We start from the raw sequence: 14,168 nt of genomic DNA on the forward strand, positions 1-14,168 counted from the left end.
GTCCTCCTGAATAGATGTAATATAGAACCGAAGATAAATATGGGCTTTACAACATTGTTTCCCTTTTCTAGTGAAGCGTCCAAGGCTACACTTGAGACTACACATCAGGCACAGCCACAAGTATCATAAAAAGACAAGGCGGTTGGAGACCAAATCAAACAAGGAATGGAATCGCCAGAGCTCAAATAGAAAGGCATGGGTTTTTAATTGAATTCTGCCAAAACTTTCAGCTTTGACACAATAGAATCCTGAACAAAAAAGCAACCCGATAAATGATTTACACAAAGGGATCTATTTCCTAAGAGCGCTACAGACCAGACAAACAAGTGGCTGTTGGAACTGAGGAGGTCCAGCAAAGAAAAAAGAGCCGTCCAGTTCTTGGCACTGAAAATCAAAAAGAGAGAAACGTCAAGTTGAATGGCTCTTTTCTTTCTACCTGTTTTAGTTCCCAAACAATGAGCTCTTTTGAAGAGAGATGTTTCCAATGTAATATATTGAACTCCCTGAGTGCGAATATTGGTATTCTCCCTCAGCAGAGTTCAGTCTCTGGGTCAGGAGCAATCAGTCTGCAGTGGCTCATTGAGTTCAACAGCGGAGTTCAGACATCTTTCTATTCACACTTTTTGTCTTGCTTCAGTCTGATATTAATTGTGCAACCATCCACCCATGACAATGAGTTATTTTTTTGTCCCAAAGTCTCTAGAAATCTAAGCTTAAAATGCTTGAAAACTTTGAACTTTGATTTGAAAAATAAGCTTGTTTAGTTAGGAAGTGTTCCCATTTCCCAATTAATTAATTGAATTGCAATTGCTCTCTCTAAATTGGCTGAGTTTAAGGTGAATCGACCAAGACCCTGTTAGATAAACAGAGGCAAAGGAACATTAGTAATAGAATAATCCTTTTTAAGCAAGAATGAGACTCAGGACTGAAGTCAATGGCACATCACTCTTATGAACCATGTCTTGTGTGCTTAGTAATGATATCATCTAAAATCATCATGTCACAAGCCATATTACAATATACTGTATCGTGGAAGCAACGATCTCACTCAACGCTCTATACATTGAGCAATGTTGCACACCAGGTCATTCACAAGTGTTCTAGGATTAACATGGTCATAGAGATGTATTCATCTTTCTCACATTTTCTTCTTTTAGAGTGTGGTTTATGTCGCTTTTCAGTAATGGCACTTTTAAAAAACAATCCCCAGTACTTTATCACACCCTTATTGCACTCTCCTTAATTCACTTACAGTAGATGAAGCATAAACGACTCAAATTGATGTTTTCATACAATGTACTTAATTAGACTATAAAGCCCTCATTGTGAATGGTGGGTTAGAATGACTATTGTCTGTGAACAGAGAGGAAAATTCATTGCAGAGCATTGAATTGGAAGAGGAAATGTGTTACACAGTGACACCATTCAGAAGGTTTAGGAAAATATAATTCACAAACAAAGACAGCACTTTGTGTGGTTTCGTTCCGGCTTTCTCCATACAAATGCATGCAAACTCCTCTTTCCCTCTGTCTATTCTGGGTTTTTGTAGCCCTTTTAAGGCCTACTACTGTATTCATTCAGTTCTGTTTATTAGGGTCTAAATCCTAACTTGAGATCCCCATGCCAACTCAGACTGTTATTTGACATGCATTGATGTCATCGAAAGATTTGCAGTTCACCCCCTAACTACTCAATTCATTTATTAACTCTTTCATGATCAGGTTTAGGTTATTTTAATTCCCGCCACTAGACTAAAAAAAAAGGGTGACCAAAGCTGGCACCAATCATAAACAAGTGGGCTGTCAACACTACTTTATGCAAACCCATTCAGCACTCTCATCAACAATCACCCACACGGAGGACATTTTTTGAAAAGCCAGGTAAAAAACAGAGAAAAAAAGATCACTCTTAATCCATTTGAGGGATTAGATGAATGGCTGATTTAAAAGCTTTCCTACCGGGGCTAAAATATTAATGTTTGCTGCAGACGAACATTACCAGGAGCCTTAGAGTGAAGCAATGATAATTATTAATGAATCTCATTTCAGCTCACTGTGCTGGATGTTCAAAGCTTTAGCGACCTTCAGAGGGAAAACCATAGCATCGACTCAAATCTGGAATCAGCAGAGTAGAAAAAAACAATCTGTTACAATCCCCATCGCAGAATGTGCCCTTTTTGGATTTGTTTACCTCGACCGTTATGCTTCTAGATGACTTATTCATGAACTAAAATGTCTGTAGAAATGATACCACCACAGAAGAAGATTTGCTTTTTATTTCAATAGGCACATTCCTCTCTCTCTCTCCCTCTCTCTCCCTCCCTCTCTCTCTCTCTCTCTCCCTCTCTCTCTCCCTCTCTCTCTCTCTCTCTCTCTCTCTCCCTCTCTCTCTCTCTCTCTCTCTCTCGCTCCCTCTCCCTCTCCCTCTCTCTCTCTCTCTGTCCTGTTCTGTCTGGCAGTGATGTCTGAAGATGTCCCTTCAAAGAGCTGTTGTGCTGAGATGAAGCTGGGATCTCTCTCACACACTGACATTGTTGGATAAAGCATGACAAGTTTAAAGACTTTACTTTGGCAAGAGATTGTTACACATGGCACACTCAGCCCGTACACGTGGCCTGGCAGGCCTGAGGTAGTGGCAACCTGTCGTTTTGAAGAACCTTGAAGATTTTTGACATCATTATAAGTGCCAGGGGCTTTTCCTTACTAGGAAACATGGGCTTCTGCAATAATGGGCAATAAGCAGTAATCGGTGCCTGAAAATATTAATGGTCAGGTGATATGGTCAGGAAAAAGGAGCAGGTACACATGCTGTACAGCACAGGCTAAACACATTGGTTACAGTTTTTCCCAATTGCTAAAACACAAAAGCCAATTCTCTAAACCAAAACATGACCAGTTCTCTAAACACATTTAATAAAACTAGCTCCCATTTGCCAAAACCATAAACACATTTCACATGAAGACACAATTCACAAAACACAATCCTCCTTTTCTCATAAATCTAAACACATTTTGTCTTGCTAAAACACAAGTTGCCAAAAACTCTGCTCAAATTCTCAAATTAAAGCTCATGTGATGCAAAATGCCTGCCACAGTCAGCAAAATTTGAAAACAATGAACACACCTGGCCTCATTCATTAAACATAACGACTCAAAATGTAAGACACTTGTTGCAAATGATTGTGGTGTGTGTGTGTGTGTGTGTGTGTGTGTGTGTGTGTGTGTGTGTGTGTGTGTGTGGTATAGTTCCATAAATAAATAAGAAAAACATCACACCCTGAACATTGTTTTCAGTGAGTATTGTTGTGTGTAATGGATCCTCTGTAGTGTTTGCATTGAGTTGTGATACAGTACAGTAGTGTACATTTTACGGTACATGTGGGAATACGGTACATTTTTTCAAACCTTTATTTACGTAAAACTCGATAGGACAACAGTGCAACAACTTCGCGGCTGAACTTTAGTAAAATTTCGGACATCATATGCCATTTAAAGGGGGGAAATAGATATCTAAAAATGCATGACTATCATGCAAAATCAGCCTTACTGTAATGTAAAATATGTAACGTTAGATATAGGCTAACGTTAGACAGGGAGCGCAGATTTATTTTTATGCATGACTATCATACATGTGGGAAAACTAGGGTTAGGGTTAGGTGCTAGGGTGCTAGGGTTACAGTAAGGTTAGGGTTAGGATTAGGCGTAGGGTTAGGGTTAGGGTTAAGGTTACGGTTGGGGTTAGACATGCCAGCATGTACCAAGTCACCCTAGCACCTAACCCTAACCCTAGTTTTCCCACATGTACCGTATTCCCACATGTACCGTAACATTGAAGGAAGTTATACTATTTAAATTACTGTAACTCTCACCCACCCCTGTGGGTGAATGCGTACTTCAGAATGGTCAAGAGATCCCTTTAGAAAGAAGTCGATTGTCCACACGTAAGTTCACGTTCGAATTACTGTACTGTAATGTCTTTTAGTTATATAGTAAAATTAGCCAAGCATTACAGTAAAACATTCATGAAGAACATATACATACTGTAAAAGGATATTTTCCAACAACATACATAGCCTACTGTATTTTCTGTAGATTTACATACTGTTCATATGAAACACACAAATCTATGAATGCCCAATACTCTACAGTGATATATTCTGAGAACAGATACTGTAAGGCAGGGGTCGGCAATTAGGTTTGGCCTCGGGCCCCCAAAAAATGTAGCCACTAGATGGCGGGCCCGAACATAATCAAAGGATAATTTGTAATTAAAGTAATTGATTGTTAAAAAATGTGACACGTTCTAATGCTTTGACTTTTCTTTCGAGAAATGTACACATCGCTAGTCAACTAACACAGCTTGTTTTGTGAGCCTGCTAACAATGTAAAGTAGTGTTATAATTAACTAGGTAGCAGTCCAATCCATTTCGTTGCAGTATTAGGCTTGACTAGCGAGTTTGTGTTGTGATTCTCAACAACGTTGAAACGTAGTTTCACCCTTTTCCATAGTTTTGAATAATAAATGTGTGGACTGACGATGTATCGCAGCCTAACTTATTCTAATAATTATTTAACATACTTTTATTCTGAATGATTCCCCCCTCCTCCAGACAAGGTCACATTATTTATTATTGGATTGGTTGTTTGCGTGTCGGGTGAAGTTAGCTAAACATTTAACCTGCTAACTAGCAAGAGATACATAATGTCACTCTCCAAAGGTCTAAAGAGGAAAGTTGACGGTGAAAACAGGGCATTTAAAGAGGAATGGACAGCGAACTATACGTTCATCCTACCTGGTTTCATCAATGCAAAGCCGTTGTGTGAGACTCACATTTGATCTGTTCCTCCACCAGCACACCTGATTCAAATAATCAAGTACAAACCATAATTGCTTTGCACTTGATTAGTTGAATCAGGTGTGCTGGTGGTGGAACAGATCAAATATGTGGAACGGCTGGTGGTCCCCGAGGAGAGTTTTTTTCTGGGGTCCCATGTCATCATCACTGAGCACATTTTGAACACTGCTTTCTCACTCCCAGATTATCCACCTTGTTCTATCATTTCACTTTAGCTCTTTCTTAAGATCGTTAATCGTCTTCTTTTCACACATCTATACTATTCACTGTTTCAGGTTATCTCATCGCCATGGTGTCTGAAAGCCATATGCCATGTACAGTATGGACATGTCACTTTGTAGATATTACGGCCTTTAAACCCACATTATAGCAGGTTTTAATTTAGTTATATTGAATTTAATCAGAATGACCAGTGTATAGGAGATGTTATTTTCTAACTTACATTTTGCAATTGAATAATTTACGTTTTGGATATGCATATTTCCAGGGTCAGTTTCTCTGTTATTCTCACATGGACCAAATATTGACACAAGGAAAATTATGAATGCTACTGCTAACAGAAAACAGTCTACACTGTTTGTAGAGGGGAAACTATACTGCTTCTAGTAGGCTACATCTTTTGTGCAGTTTAAGACTCATTTTTTCATGTTTTGTTTCAGTCTTACCAATAAAGAGCATTCCATATGATGTGTTTGTGTTGGTTTTGTACTTTTGTACAGAAAAATCTGAATTCATATGCAATGTATGTAGTGGAAATTGCGGTAATACTACAATGATGACAAGATTAACATGGTAACGTCATGTTCTTCATCTACTCAAGTCTTGGTACAATGAGATGTGTTTGATGGCTAAAACCTGACAGCAGGGGGAGACAAAGAGATTGCTAGCGTTCAAAGCTGAATCCATCCAGTCAATAATATGAATATGACTTCTACTAACAACAAACTCATGGCTCATATAACATTAGTTAAATACATAGGTGTTTCTCTTCATACCTTCACTCCAACTAACTTGGAATCGTTCCTGTGGAGTTGGGATTTAAATTCCTTTAAAATTCCTGAGTTCAATTTGGACAAAGGAAGGAAAGCTAAACATTTTCCTGAATTGACTGGAATGTATTAAACTAAATGACTTTATGTATCCCAGTGGGTCAATTGTACTAGGCATTCGAAGTGGCAGCAAACATTCAATATAATGTATATGTTACGGTACATGTGGGAATACGGTACATGTGGGAAAACTAGGCTTCTCTTTGATTTCGTTTATTGTTCTATTGCCATTTGCCTAAAACACATGTTGTGTGTCCAAGTAATGATGCCGTAGTTGCAAGTAATGATGCCGTGAGTTGGCGGTTTTTTGATGTGTGTATGCGCGCTCGCAACAGCGGAAGCAGCCGTCCGTCCGTGCGAAGAGGTGAAAAAGAAGTGTTGTGAAGAAGTGTTGTTTATAAATCAGACCTTTGTAGATAATTTGACAACGTAAAGTCTTAAGGTGAGTTTACACATTCACATCTCTTGTGCAACGTTTTCCATCATTATTAGCCAGCTAACATTCGTTAGCTATGAGGCTAACGATTAGCTAGCTTTGTGTTAGCCAAGCCACTACATTTAGGCTACTCCGTTCACGGGTAAGTCATATATCAACAAAACTAGGCTACACTTACCAACAGTAACTGAAGTGAGCTTATACTTTTATTACATACATACATACATACTGATTCACACATTAAACCCAATGAGCCCAGGAGCCAAAACGAAACAAAAGAAACACTTAACACTGGCGCGAATCACCACCCTCCCCCTCAACGCAAATTAGCATGCTACTAGCCTCAATGCTAGCGGACATGCAAAGTTCGACAGAATACACCCCTCAGTGGTTAACAATACCCCTACAAAACTGTATCAACTAACACTTAATATTTATATACATCTGGTTCTCAAAACGTTTACCTTCTTGGTGACTTTACATACCTGTTTTATGTACTGGCAACCTCTCATACCAGGTACTTCACCCCGGCTTCACCAGTCTAGCTAGTCAACAGCCTTCTCACACTCTATCAATAACAACAGCCCCCAGACAATAATGTGTAACTAGCTAGGTAATATATATCATCATAACTAGCTAGGTAGTAATATATATCATCATAACTAGCTAGGTAGTAATATATATCATCATAACTAGCTAGGTAATATATATATATCATCATAACTAGCTAGGTAGTCATATATATCATCATAACTAGCTACGTAGTCATATATATAATCATAACTAGCTAGGTAGTCATATATATCATCATAACTAGCTAGGTAGTCATATATATATCATCATAACTAGCTAGGTAGTCATATATATCATCATAACTAGCTAGGTAGTCATATATATCATCATAACTAGCTAGGTAGTAATATATATCATCATAACTAGCTAGGTAGCTACAGTAAGTCATATATATCATCATAACTAGCTAGGTAGTAATATATATCATCATAACTAGCTAGGTAGCTACAGTAAGTCATATATATCATCATAACTAGCTAGGTAGCTACAGTGGCTAGATAGTCTAATTCCATTTAGCATGTTTTTGTTGTTGTTGTTGTTGTTGTTGTTGTTGTTTTTAGTTCAGCTGTGGAGCCTGATTGCCATCGCAAACCCTTGCAGCAACAGATTAACACATTTTGTTAATTAATTTATCTGCATTATGACTATAGGATGGTGGGGGGGGGGGGAAGTGCTCAGCATTATACCAAACACAGTCCCAATTTGTGTGTTGATGAGAGATAATTTATTTGTTCTCTTTTACACCCTCATAGGAGTTCTGTAATGACCAGGCACAGGAAGATGGACTACCATCCACCAGGGGTCGTCCATCCCTCGGACAAGACTGAGACAGCAGGCCTAGTCTTTACACCCAGACCTCCCGCTGCTCAAAGACCACGCCTGGCCTCCACCCCTGTGAAAACTCTCTCCTCTCCTCCAGAGCCTGCTGAGGGTCACAAGGGGGTAACATCTGAAGTATCCGGGGGGTGTAGTTCCGCCTCCGCCCCCACCGCCGCATTCAGCCTCAACGAAAACCACATGGTGTGTCTGCCTCTCGTCCATAACGGTCAGCTGTTGTGGGCGCGCTCAGAGCAGATCCAGGAGCTGGAGGGCACAGAGAAGCTGGTGGAGGCCTACAACGTGTTCCCCTACCTGACCCTGACGGAGACGGCCGTGCTCGCCCAGAGCTGCTCCCTGCACCCCGACCAGGTCCGAGTGTGGTTCATGGTCCGGAGGCTCCGCTTCGGCATCAGCTGGGACGGCGAGGAGATACGCGAGGTTCGCAGCAAACTGCTGCACTCCATTCCACCCCCCGACGCAATCGGCGGAGGGGGGGAAGGGAAAGGAGGCAGAAAGGGAGGAGGTGGCGAAGGAAAAGATGCTGGAGGGGCGAGTTGTCCTCAGGAGGGAGGATGTCAACAACAACAACAACAAGCACAAACTGTCAAACTGCCTCCTCCTCCTCCTCCACCTCCTCCTCCTCCACCTCCTCCTCCTTCTCCTTCTCCACCTCCTCCTCCTCCTCCTCCACCTCCTCCTCCTCCTCCACCTCCTCCTCCTGTCTCCACCTCCAAACCAGGGCCCCAGAAGAAGAAAAAGCCCCAGAGCACAAGTCCGTCCAAGCCAGGCCGGGGGCCGAGGAAGGCCTCAGCAGCTCAGAAGGCCATCCTGAGGCAGGCCTTCCTCACCTGCCAGTGGCCCACCAAGGAGGACTGCACACTTTTGCAGGCGCAGACGGGTCTCACCCGCCGTAACATAACCCGGTGGTTCGGCGACACGCGCTACCACGTCCAGCACGGCCTCGAGAGATGGATAAGTGAGGAGGATCGCTGTAAGATTATAGCTGAGGCCAAAGAGAGGCAACAAAAAAAATCTTAAAAATTAAAAAAAGAGAGGCAACAAATTAAAAATCTTAATTCACTGTTCATTCATTAATGAATGTGCCAAGGCCTGCCACCTCCTACAAAGAAGAGTAGCCTTCATGAGCACCGCAAAATAAACTGCCCCCTCCTTTTTTTATACATATTTAATTGCTTTATATATTGTATTTTATTGTAATGCCAATGGTATTTTTTGTGTAATAGTTCAAGTGTAATAGTACTTGAATGTACGTTTTTAATTTATATTGCTATGAATTGTATTGTGTCTCACAACTCCATGTGAGTGGTCCTCAACTTTTTAATGCACCTTTTGTTGCTGTTCTTTATACCATACCTGTTTGTTGAGGAGTGGTGTCAATCTATCTATCTTCATTGTTTTAATCTTCATTCACTGTTCATTCATTGTTTTAATCTTCATTCACTCTATTGCCTCCAGACTCACATGTTCTTTCTCTTTTCTTAATGAATAAACTGTTTTTTCCTTGTTCTGCAACTATTTCTCCTCATTTATATTTTGTGAGCTGCATCATTGTCAACAGATGAACTACACAGATGAAATCATGTATATAAGAGAGTAGGAGATGAATGTAATTTAAAAATGCCATCTTTGTCCATCACACATGATATCATCACTGTGTTTAACATGGTACAATTGATAGAAAAAGAGGATTATATACATCAAACATATTTGTATTCTAATTTGTACAACCAACTTTCTACATTTTACATTATACACCAGCAGCATAATGTGTTAAGCTTATCATACTCATTGTACATATTATACTCTTAGTATTCAAAATATTACTCGAACAGAAGGTTGCCACGATTGGCACAAGTACATGTTGTGATCAGCTCCACATCTTATCTTCTATTCTCATTCGACCTGATGAGTGATTAGCCAATCACAGAGGGTTAGGGTTAGACACTCCCCTAATTCCAGTACTCCATAGAGCCTGCCGGCTGGGGCTGCCAGGACTCCGCCCCCTCGATGATCCGGCGAATCACAGAAGCAGCGCTGATCATAATATGACCAGCTGCTTGGAGGAGGGTGGAGGCAACACAGAGGGCTTCTCTGAGAGAGGAAGAACGTGAGTGAATCAGTTGAATATACAGGCAGTAATTAGTAAAAAAAAAAAGAAAAAAAAGTTCAATACCCCCCCCTTACACGCACAAAGTCACACCATATCCTCTGCTCACCTGACGGTTTTCTTGGGCCCAAGGCATTTGAAGTCTGCACTGACTGAATACCAGCCCCTGAAGGTGGCCTTCACGCTCAGAGAACCAAAGAGGTCCTTGGGGTTCAGTCTGTACAGGTCAAAGGTCACACGTGCGATGTCTTTTCCTGTCCGGGGCTTGATCTGATCTTGGGGTTTGGAGTAAGCCTTTCCCTGAGGGTTTGGTTGAGAGAAACAAGGCTTTAGTTTAGACCAGGGGTCGGCAATTAGGTTTGGCCTCGGGCCCAAAAAAAATGTAACCACTAGATGGCGGGCCCGAACATAATCAAAGGATAATTTGTAATTAAAGTAATTGATTGTTTAAAAATGTGACACGTTCTAATGCTTTGACTTTTCTTTCGAGAAATGTACACATCGCTAGTCAACTAACACAGCTTGTTTTGTGAGCCTGCTAACAATGTAAAGTAGTGTTATAATTAACTAGGTAGCAGTCCAATCCATTTCGTTGCAGTATTAGGCTTGACTAGCGAGTTTGTGTTGTGATTCTCAACAACGTTGAAACGTAGTTTCACCCTTTTCCATAGTTTTGAATAATAAATGTGTGGACTGACGATGTATCGCAGCCTAACTTATTCTAATAATTATTTAACATACTTTTATTCTGAATGATTCCCCCCTCCTCCAGACAAGGTCACATTATTTATTATTGGATTGGTTGTTTGCGTGTCGGGTGAAGTTAGCTAAACATTTAACCTGCTAACTAGCAAGAGATACATAATGTCACTCTCCAAAGGTCTAAAGAGGAAAGTTGACGGTGAAAACAGGGCATTTAAAGAGGAATGGACAGCGAACTATACGTTCATCCTACCTGGTTTCATCAATGCAAAGCCGTTGTGTGAGACTCACATCTTCCCTGCTCACAATGTTCCCTTTCTATACATGCGAGTCATCCTTTTCCTCAATGAATGTGATAAAGACGCACGAGAGGAATCGATAGATGCATAAAAATAAAAATAAACTGCCTGCGGATTAAAGTGACGTCAATATCACCAGATATCAAGCAAATTGTGACCGATGGGAGATGCCACTTTTCACATTAAGTGAGTACCAAGCCTGTCGTTATTGTATTTAATAACCTAATTGTATTTTGTATATTTTGAATGAATGGCTTATGGCTCATTGTAATTATTATCCCTAATAGCGCGTTTGCTCTGTCGTTTCAGGAGCATAGGCCTACCACCACTTTTGCGCCGATTTTGTTGTCAATGTTTTTCAGAAAATTAAACAGAATTTGCTTTGTTACTGTTCATATGTGTGTTGCAGTCACATACGTAAACATTACGTTTGAATGATTTAATGAGCTGATGTTATTTTTTTCAAACCACACCGCATGTCGGCTATTTCAGCACCACGCCTTGTCCACCTGCTTATGATTCTCTCTGAGGTGACTCATTAACTTCGGTGCACCCCGCTGCCTGATTGTCTGTCCCTGTGTCATTCACTCTCAACATGAATAAAAGTACAATAAGCATTATTCAGGTGGTGGTAGATTCTCTATTCGGACATTATAGGCGCGGTGTGGGACTGTCGGTCCGATATTGTAAAAAAAAAGAAGAAAAAAAAAGGGGATTCTCAAAATAATCTGCTGGGCCAAATATTATTGGTGACGGGCCAGCAATGGCCCACGGGCCGCCTATTGCCGACCCCTGCTGTAAGGTTTCTAAAAATGTGCTTTGGCAGTTGTGAAAAAAAAGAACATTCTCACACACTGAACATTGTGTTTTCAGTTGTTTTGTTGTAGTCTGTAATGATGCATATAGTGTTTACATTTTTGCAGGCTTTGAGCAGCTGTTTTGGTGTGAAAGTTTGAGTTTTTAAGAGAGAAGGTGTGGTTTTGCTTATGTAGCTTTAGAAAAGTGTGTTGTGTTTAGAGTTTTGGGAAAATGGAGGAAAGTTTTGTGAAATGTGTTTTAGCAATTGAGAAAAACTGTATACAAATCTTTTAGTTATGGGCCCTGTCCATAGTCAGAATTATTCACTGCGCCACAGATCTTGGCCCATCCCTTACAGGAAGGAAATGGGCCTTCCTTGAGGGCTAGATTCACCAAACTGTAGAGAGACTTACATTTCTCAGTATAACATGATATAAAACCACCACAGTGTCATTATTATCAAGTCACCATTCAGTGTTCAGATGGCTCTTTGGTTGTTGGAGGCAGAAACCAGAGGAGGGGCACGTGTGTTTGATCCCATTCCTCTTTCTGTTCCATTCATTACAATGAGCCCGTCCTATGATTTCTACCCCCTGATGTGACACGGATGTTCCTTTTTAGCCGCGAGCTATTAGCAGCTGTTTTGCGTGTGTTTTGATTTAGAGAGCGATATTCTCCGGTAGGCCTATTTGGTTTGAGGTGTACCAACATTTAAAGAAGCATGTCTTCTTCAACTATTTTCAGATGTCCAAATATGACACATCATTGACACATAATGACCTAGGCCTACTGTGAGGACCTTTTAACAAGAGCCTGTCACACATGCAACATGACCTGTAGTGTGGTTCCTCTTCCTCAGGTTAAATCATCTTGATCAGCCACCCGCATGCATCTCGTATACAAATACGTATATTTGGACTGTAATTGACCTCACATCTGTACAGAGACATCAGCCTAAGAGAATAATTATGAGTGCGCCAGAGTGCCCCGCCCCCCATGCCACCCTGCCAACCCGGGGAAGAGTTTACAAATGATATAAGTGTGAAAAGTTCAATTACGCACTAATATGAGGTAGAAATGAATTGTAACACATCCCTGTTTTTGCAGTTGGAGTCTGAAAAATGTTTAATAAGCATTTTGTCTTTCCTCACACAAGCTATTAATTATCATCCCCTGTTATTTTGCTGAAGGAATGGGCTGTCAGTACACCAGTGGAAGCTGGTGGAGGTAGAAATCTGAGGATGGGCTGATAATCATAATTGATATAATAATAATAATCGATTCCTACCTCCGCTAGACTCACCTCTCCTACATCCTGACATCCTGAGTGTGTGGAGACTTTCCTTCTATCACAGTATATGATATGAAGTATATATTGTTTCCAATATTGCATCTGTGTCTTTATTTCTTTGGGGAACTTAATTACCCCTCAACATGTATTGGTGTTGACAGCCAATTTCGCATTAATTAAATTAAAAAAGGTGTGTCAATGTCTTTGGAAGATATCTCTGGATGTTAATTACGATCAGACACCACCTAGTTGCTATGCAAGGTTGTCATGTTAGGTTGTTTTTTATATGACATGTCATATCTACTCAACGTGGTATCATTGCAAAATGTCTAGGCAATGTCCCATTTCGTCAAAAGGAAGACTTCTAGGGATTCTCCTTTTTTTGTCAAAATAGATAATGCAGTGGTTATTAGTTTAACTATGAATGGTTAAGGTAATGGTAATGGCTCCGATTCCTGGGACATCACATGCGGGATGACCTGACCTGGAAGGACAACACAAAAGGCACCATCAAGAGGGCACAACAGCGGCTATACACCCTGAGATGCCTCAGGAAAGAACACAACAAGCAGGAGATACTGGTGGCCTTCTACCGCGGCGCAGTGGAGAGCATCCTCACCTACGGCATCTGCAACTGGTTCTACAGCTGCACAACAGCGGAGAGAAATGCGCTACAGAGAGTAGTGAGAACAGCACAGAAGATCACCGGCGCCCCCCTCCCCTCTCTGGAAGAGCTGTACAACACACGCTGTCTCAGGAAGGCCTCAAAGATCTCCAGGGACACGACCCACCCTGGGCACGTACACTTTACCAGGCTGCCCTCGAAAAGGAGGTACAGGACCCCGGCCGCTAAGACAAACAGACTGAAGAACTGCTTCTACCACAGGGCCGTCCAGGCCCTGAACACAGCAAAGACCTAAGTTCTGGGCCCTGGACAGTCTGGACGGATTGTATGGCAGCTGCTGGACTGAAAAAATCAGGTGTAGTGCTGAGGCACAAACATGTACATTTCAAGCCTGCAAACTGTGACACTTTAAATAACGTGAAAAAATACTATTGTGCAATATGACAACCCTAGTTGACTATCTGTGCAGTATAGTACAGTGGATTGTGTACATAGCCTTTATTTGTGTAAACCAGCTCCTTACCTTCTTGTGATTTTATTCTTTTTCTAAAAGTTTTTTTTTTTCTTTCCTAACACCAGGGGAGTCACCCCTC

The sequence above is a fragment of the Nansenia antarctica genome (assembly GCF_963989245.1).
Source record: "Nansenia antarctica genome assembly, chromosome: 2".
NCBI lineage: Eukaryota > Metazoa > Chordata > Actinopteri > Argentiniformes > Microstomatidae > Nansenia > Nansenia antarctica.